Raw genomic sequence first — 7,500 nt, 5'->3', positions numbered from 1 at the left:
AAATTTCATAAAATGGAGTTTCGAGAGATCCCCAATCACCAATCCTTGCATGAATTGCTAATGATCCAATAAGTCCAACATTAATTCCTTCAGACGTGTCAATTGGGCAAATGCGTCCATAATGACTAGGATGGATATCTCGTATCCGAAAACTAGCAGTTCGCCCTGTCAATCCTCCTGGGCCCAAATAACTCAATTTTCGCCCATGAACTATTTGTGTCAATGGATTAGTTCGATCTAAAACTTGAGATAATGGGTGTAATCCGAAAAAAGATTCAAATGTGGTTGTTAATGGAGTTGAAGTTACCAAATTCTGAGGAGTCGGTATTAATTTATGCCTAATTGCTCCACATATAGTTCCTCTAACCATATTTTCTAAACGAACTAGAGCCAATCCGAATTGATCTTGTAAGAGATCCGCAACAGAACGAATCCGTTTATTTTTCAAATGATTCATATCGTCAAGTGTACCCATTCCAAATTTAAGTCCAATCAAATGATCTGCAGCTGCCAATATATCTCGCTGTAACAAAAATGTATTGTTCTCAGGTATATCAAGATTAAGTCTCTGGTTCAGATTTCGTCGACCAATCCTTCCTAATTCACATCTTTGTTGAAAGAATTTCTTTTGTAATTCCTTACATAAGGATTCAGAAAATACCGGATCTCCGCCTACACAAGAAAATTGTTGATAAAACTCCAAAATGGCATTTTCTTTTGATCTAATTTTTTTTTTCTCCTTATCATTCAGGAAAGACAAAAAAATTTCAGGGTAGCAAACATTCTCGAGAATTTCTCTTAGATTCGAACCCATAGCTGATGATAGAACTAGAATAGATATTTTCTGTTTCCTACTCACACGAGCCCATATCCTTGCTTTTCGATCAATCTCTAATTCTAATCTTCCTCCCCAATCAGATATTATGGTGCCGGTATAGACCGAAATTCCGTTATGGTCCAATTCTGACCGGTAATAGATACCGGGGCTTTGCAATATTTGACTGATGACAATTCTGTATAGTCCATTTACTATAGAAGTTCCCAGGGAATTCATTAGAGGAATGTTTCCAATCAAAATTGTTTGTTCTTGCATATCCCTACGGGTTTTCCAAATTAATCCTGCGGATACGTATAATTCAGAAGAATATGTGAGTGATTCATATACAGCATCTCTTTCTTTTATCAATGGTTCTACCAATTTATATGTTTCCACAAATAATTGAAATTCAATTTCTTGATCTGTATCTTCAATTTTTGGAAACTTAGAAAGTTCTTCTGTTAAGCCATGATCAATGAACCTACAAAACCCTTCAAATTGTATCTGATTAAACGCAGGTATTGTAGACATTCTCTCATTTCCACCCCCAAGCATTTTATTTATTTCCCATTTATAAAAAAAATCCCATTATTTGCTTAAAATGGATCGATCTAGCAATGATGGAATTTATATTATGTTTACTGAATCACATGAAATTTTACCTAACTTCATAGGTGTAATAGATGTAATGCATGAAATACATATGAACGTAGGAATAAAGAGACTTTGATACTCAAATTAAATTGGAATTTGCAACAACTACAAATGAATTGGTAAATTCTATTTAGAATTATGGAGTTTTGTATAAAATATCTATATCAAAACAAAAGTGAGTCAATTTCTACCATTATTATGATATTCCAATCGGATTGGGTACTATAAATAGATTCGGGATTTGATCTGAAGAAACAATATAGAATTTTTTTTATTTAACAACATGGAACTTTTTCGTAGATTTCACTGTTAAAAAAAATTCGCATAGAAGAGAGATATTTTACCTATACCTATATTTTTTTTAGTAGAATTCGTAGAATGCGATTGAAGTATGTATAAGGACTTGTATTTATTAATAAACATGTGCAGATATATATATATAGTTAGTTATATATATCGCCTCCTTTATTACAGTTCTATGGGGAACATCACATGTCGTACTCTATCAAAAATTTATATTTTCTATTTAATGATAATGAAAAAAAAATTCTAAAAACAGAATTCCGAACATTTCCTATAAACATCTTATATATATATAAGATATTAGATTTAGATAATAGTAATCGTTTATGTTCTGGGGTTTACATATACTCATAATCGCTATTAAAATTGTCATTAATAAGGATTTTTTTATGGTTATGGAAACGAATCAATACGGATGGATTAGTAATGATTAGTTATCTATCAATTTTTATTTATTTAGGTAAGGTATCCATTTTTGGATTGTTTTCTTATATCATTAGGGAAACCGAATTTGCAATTTCAATCCAAGAATCATTTATGAATTCACAGTCAATAGTTAAAGTTAACGGTTCCCATTTGTCCTGATTTTTTGCTTTTGTGAATGAAAATCCACATTTTTTTTTCAATAGAAAAAGCAAAGTTTTGCGGTTTTTCGTTTTAGATATTGTGTGTTGTAAGATACTATCTATCTAAGAGATAGAGCCAATCCAATATTTTGTATCGTTTTGGCGGCATGGCCGAGCGGTAAGGCGGGGGACTGCAAATCCCTTTTTCCCCAGTTCAAATCCGGGTGTCGCCTCAGCAACAAACAAAAGAATCAAAATACCCTCTTCTGTTTTGCTGATATAACTTTATCATTTTTTTTAGAAGAAAAGCATCTTTAGATTTGCTTGATTCTAAGCATCGTTGGGGTTCTCTAAAATGTTATAAATCCTTGCGTATAGGTTTCGTTTCCAGAATTTAGTAGAGTAATGAAAAATAATCGTTAAATCTTGAGATGATAGCCCTTCGACTACTAATGTAGTGTCTACTCATTGGGTCTTGAATTAGGGAATATAATTTCATTTTTCCTTACGGAAAGGAGGAAGATACTTGATATACGGACTCATGAAAGTATCTGAGTACTCGAGCATTCAATCAATATTATATTGAATGAATAATTGGCTTTTTTTTTTATTTTAATCTTAAAAAAAGAACTTATTTCTTTTCGATAAGCTCTAACCACGCATGTAATAGGCCATCCCATCTTCCGATTGTCTCTATGAAACAATCGGGGGGACAGTAAAATTAGATCAAATGAGAAAGGAATAATAGTAGGGTTATGTGATAGATACTATCTTGATTCTCTATTTTGAGACTTTTTACTTAATGTAATGAAATGCAGGACAACAAAAGAAAGACTAGGTCTTATTATTCCTACATGTTACTAACATTCTTTTGATACTTCCAAGAGTTTTTCTGCCTCTTTTATTTATTTGTACTGAATTTTTTCGATTATACTAGAAATCATATAATAACTTGGGATAATTCGATTTTTTGTATTGTTTCATCAATGGTGTTGTGCCCGAATCTCTTTTTGACTATGCGCTAGTGATTCCACTATTATTAGTGAATAATAATTATTAGTGAGCAATAATGGAATAATTCTTTTATATTCATAGAGATAGGGGACATAATTCACATGGATATGGTAAGTCTCGCTTGGGCTGCTTTAATGGTAGTCTTTACATTTTCTCTTTCCCTCGTAGTATGGGGAAGAAGTGGACTCTAGAAGTACTACTAATTGAAAAATAAAACTGTATTGTTTTTGGTTTATTTTATAGATCGTTCTGCAAAACTTTTTTTCTTTTATTTTGAAAAGTAAAAAAAAAAAGAGTTCGGATTATAAGTTTTTAAGTGGATCCATACTTTCAACACGAAAGAACATAGACATAGTGGTTGTCCAATGAGATACTACGCATAATAATATACTACCTCATAATAAGATAGTACCTCGGGGTAGCCACCCACATATTACGTGCTTACCACTTCTTTTATTTATTATTATTAGTATTTTAGTTATTTTCAAAATAGGATTTTTTCTTGTTTTAGGGAACTCATTTCATATCATGCTTCAAACGTTAAATAAAAATGGGGTTTGCTAATTCTTTTCGAAATCCGAAGATAAAAAGTTCCCATGGAACCGAACTCCTGGATCATCTGTCAACTGCTCAATCAATTACTTCTTTCGAATGCTAAAAAAAAATTAGTGGCCTTTCGATTATTTGATTTCAGATTCATTCTAATCAACATGAATTATGAAGCAAAGAAATAGAATTGGGCCACTATGTATATTAGATTAATATTACATATATGTAATTGATATGATATCTATATATAAATAGAAAGATATATATTGTATATTCATCTATATTCAAATTGATCGATATTCAACCTCTATTTTTATAGAGTACAATTTTATATTTATACACTTCAATAACAATAATAGATAGTATGGTAGAAGGATTCATATATTTCTTTCTACCATACTATCGGATCTTATCGAATACTTCTCTCGTAGAATACTGATAATTCTAGTCCGCCAATTTCATTTAAGACGCGAAATTTTAATGCTTTTCATTTTTTCTTATCTTCAATCATTGATAAGAACTAAAACGTCAAGGTTAATTCAAATTAATCACTTTGACTGATTGTTTTTACGTATATTATAAGTAAAAAGGCGGTCGGAACTAGAATGAACAGTGCAGTAGCAATAAATGCGAGAATATTTACTTCCATAATATCATCGTTTCATTTTTTATTCGCAATAACTCGGGATTTAATCCCATAGAGATGATAAATGTTTCGCTTGTAAATTCAAGGGGATGCGTTGCATCTCGATGATATCGAATCGTATTAAAATATCATGAATAACAATATCGGAGCTATCAAATCGATTCATCGTCGAGAATTGAATAGTATAACATAGGAAGATCTTTTATCCATACCGAATTTAAACAAAATGGGATTCCTGATGCAATCAAGAATTTCGTTACTTTTTTTTATTTATAATTTTTTGCATTCTTTCTTTTCTATAATCTACTGCCCTCTTATTCAATGCAATCATCTGATGAAGTCTCATCAGACTACCTTTACCCTTACATTGTTTATAAACAAACTCAAGCAAAGAATAGCAGCGAAATTCAAAAAAGGAAAAGGAGGTAGGTTCGAACTAAACTCCTTCCTTTTTTTGTACTTATAAAATCTTCTTAAAAAAAAGAAATAAAAACGAAACTTAAACTTTCAAAAATTCTTAATTACCTCACTAAGAGAGATAGATGGGATCCTTGTTTGTATTAATATCCTCTTTCCTTGAATTAGTAGTGGGACGTATATATCAAAAGTTAAGTGTTAAATTTTAATAAGATAGATTATTTCAAATTCAAATTAGTAATTGAATTTACTAATTGAGGTTACAAAAAATCGGAGCCAGAACGGATATATTTTGCTTTCAGACGAAAAATTAGATCAAAGTTTACTATGTAAACTTTATTTTGTATCGTCCAAATTCCCTTTATGTATGTGCTTTCCGGAAACGTATAGTACTCTATTTCATTAGAAAAATCGGGCGTAATCAACTAGACCCAGTACGCCTTCGAATCCTGAATATGATGCTACCAATAATTGTGGTAATTCACATATGGCACATATGTCTTTCTCCCATCAATTAGTACTCGTTGAAGAAATCAAAATTCCCATATTTTTTTGTTGAAAAATGTGGAAAAAAAATAAGAGAGATCCCGTTTGGAATAAAATTCAGTTATGTTATTTGTTCTCTCTTTCACAGGAAAGGAAGAGATTAATTGATGTATTTTTTTTTTATTGGATTTGGATCCATCGGGACTGACGGGACTCGAACCCGCAGCTTCCGCCTTGACAGGGCGGTGCTCTGACCAATTGAACTACAATCCCAGGGAAATAAAGTGTACAACATATGTTGTTGATTTAATTTCCTTCAAACCTTTCTATGTAGATTTTTGATTCGAATTGTCATATTCTACCAGACAGAGACGCGAGTAATAAAGTAATAGATTGATATGCGCGGAGACATGGACTTTAGTGTGAGAAGCATGGATTAATATTTATTTTTTCGTTATTGTAAAATTGATTGATTATCAATCTGTCAATGAATAAAAAAAGAGTTTTTTTTTTTATTCTTTCATATCAAGTCAAGTATTTCTGTAGAAGGACAAATAGGTTATATCATTTTATGGTGGATACGCGATATATTGGGCCGAGCTGGATTTGAACCAGCGTAGACATATTGCCAACGAATTTACAGTCCGTCCCCATTAACCGCTCGGGCATCGACCCGGGAAGAATCAATTCCAAGCTTGTTGATAATCCATGATCAACTTCCTTTCGTAGTACCCTACCCCCAGGGGAAGTCGAATCCCCGCTGCCTCCTTGAAAGAGAGATGTCCTGGACCACTAGACGATGGGGGCATACTTGCCCGACTGCCATCATACTATGATCATAGTATGAATAGTTTTTTGAAATTGTCAATATAAAATAAATATAATGGACTAATATGATGCAATTCGACGTATTTTTCTTTCTTTCATTATTCCATCGAAATTTTTTTATTTGTGATTTCTATTTATGAATCGTTCATTCTAATCACCATTCCCCATATAATTCTATATAGAAATTATTTTATTTTAAATTGCATTTTTTTTTATTTATTTCATTTAAATAATATACATAAATTTGCAAATTGGAATATATAGTTATATTACTTATATTATAGAATATCAAATGAAAATAGTGATTAGTAGTGATTAGAGGAAACCTCTAAAATAAACAAAAATAATAAATATTAGAAAAAAAAATATTCTTTTTTTATTTTATTCTTTTTTTATTTAAATAATACGAAGGCTAGTACCCTTCGGGAATTGGTCTGCCATATGCTATAAACAGGATTAAACTCCATTTCTCATACTTTCACTCATTGATTCACTCATTGTTAAGATTAGGTTAGGTATATTTCGATCTCACACTAAGCCAAGAAATTAAAAAACGATAAATTTTGAAATCTGGGGATAGGGATCAACAAGTTATTGAAAATTTTTTTCTCGCCAAATAGAATTGCTTTATCAATGATTCGGTGAATGTATCTATGTTCAATTCGTGTGTGTACATGTATGAATCAAATTCATTTCGTTAGGATGGGGCTCATCAATTTAATTAGGGATCGGTCGTATGATGAAACAATTCATTGCATTGATCAAATCCAATATCAAAAAACTATTTTACCTATACTCATTAGATAAATCCAATTTTTCGTTACTCAATGAGCGACTATGTAGATAAGATATATTTATGTACATATCTTATTATTTATAATTTATAATAATTATATACACTCAACTCATCGTGGCTAGTGTCTGACTCAGAAATTGAATCAAATAGGCCTTTTTAACTCAGTGGTAGAGTAACGCCATGGTAAGGCGTAAGTCATCGGTTCAAATCCGATAAGGGGCTTTGGCTTTTTTCATAAAACTCCAGCCGTAGTATTCATATTTGATTGAGGGGAGAATAGACGACATATTGTTTTTTTTTTTGTAATAAAAAAAGTACAAACCCTATCATTTTAATTTCATTTTTTTATAAAAAAGTTATCTTTAATTATACCAAGTTATTATTATAATGAATAATATAATAGTAATTATAGTTAGAAACTCAA

At 31.2% G+C, this 7,500-nt stretch overlaps 4 non-coding genes across 4 annotated transcripts; 2 read left to right on the top strand and 2 right to left on the bottom strand.

Moving 5' to 3' along the window:
• The first annotated feature begins 2,501 nt into the window (after nucleotides 1–2,501).
• TRNAC-GCA (transfer RNA cysteine (anticodon GCA)) lies at nucleotides 2,502–2,573 on the top strand. The gene has a single exon. It is a non-coding gene; the product is annotated as a tRNA-Cys (tRNA).
• Nucleotides 2,574–5,651: 3,078 nt separating this feature from the next.
• TRNAD-GUC (transfer RNA aspartic acid (anticodon GUC)) lies at nucleotides 5,652–5,725 on the bottom strand. Its single transcript has one exon. It is a non-coding gene; the product is annotated as a tRNA-Asp (tRNA).
• A 318-nt stretch (nucleotides 5,726–6,043) lies between these two features.
• TRNAY-GUA (transfer RNA tyrosine (anticodon GUA)) lies at nucleotides 6,044–6,127 on the bottom strand. Its single transcript has one exon. It is a non-coding gene; the product is annotated as a tRNA-Tyr (tRNA).
• Nucleotides 6,128–7,226: 1,099 nt separating this feature from the next.
• On the top strand, nucleotides 7,227–7,298 carry TRNAT-GGU (transfer RNA threonine (anticodon GGU)). Its single transcript has one exon. It is a non-coding gene; the product is annotated as a tRNA-Thr (tRNA).
• The last annotated feature ends 202 nt before the right edge of the window (nucleotides 7,299–7,500 follow it).

This window comes from Cucumis melo, unplaced genomic scaffold (genome assembly GCF_025177605.1).
Source record: "Cucumis melo cultivar AY unplaced genomic scaffold, USDA_Cmelo_AY_1.0 utg002064l, whole genome shotgun sequence".
NCBI classification, from domain to species: domain Eukaryota; kingdom Viridiplantae; phylum Streptophyta; class Magnoliopsida; order Cucurbitales; family Cucurbitaceae; genus Cucumis; species Cucumis melo.
The sequence above is the reverse complement of the archived record's forward strand: the minus strand, read 5'-3'. Positions and strand labels throughout refer to the sequence as shown.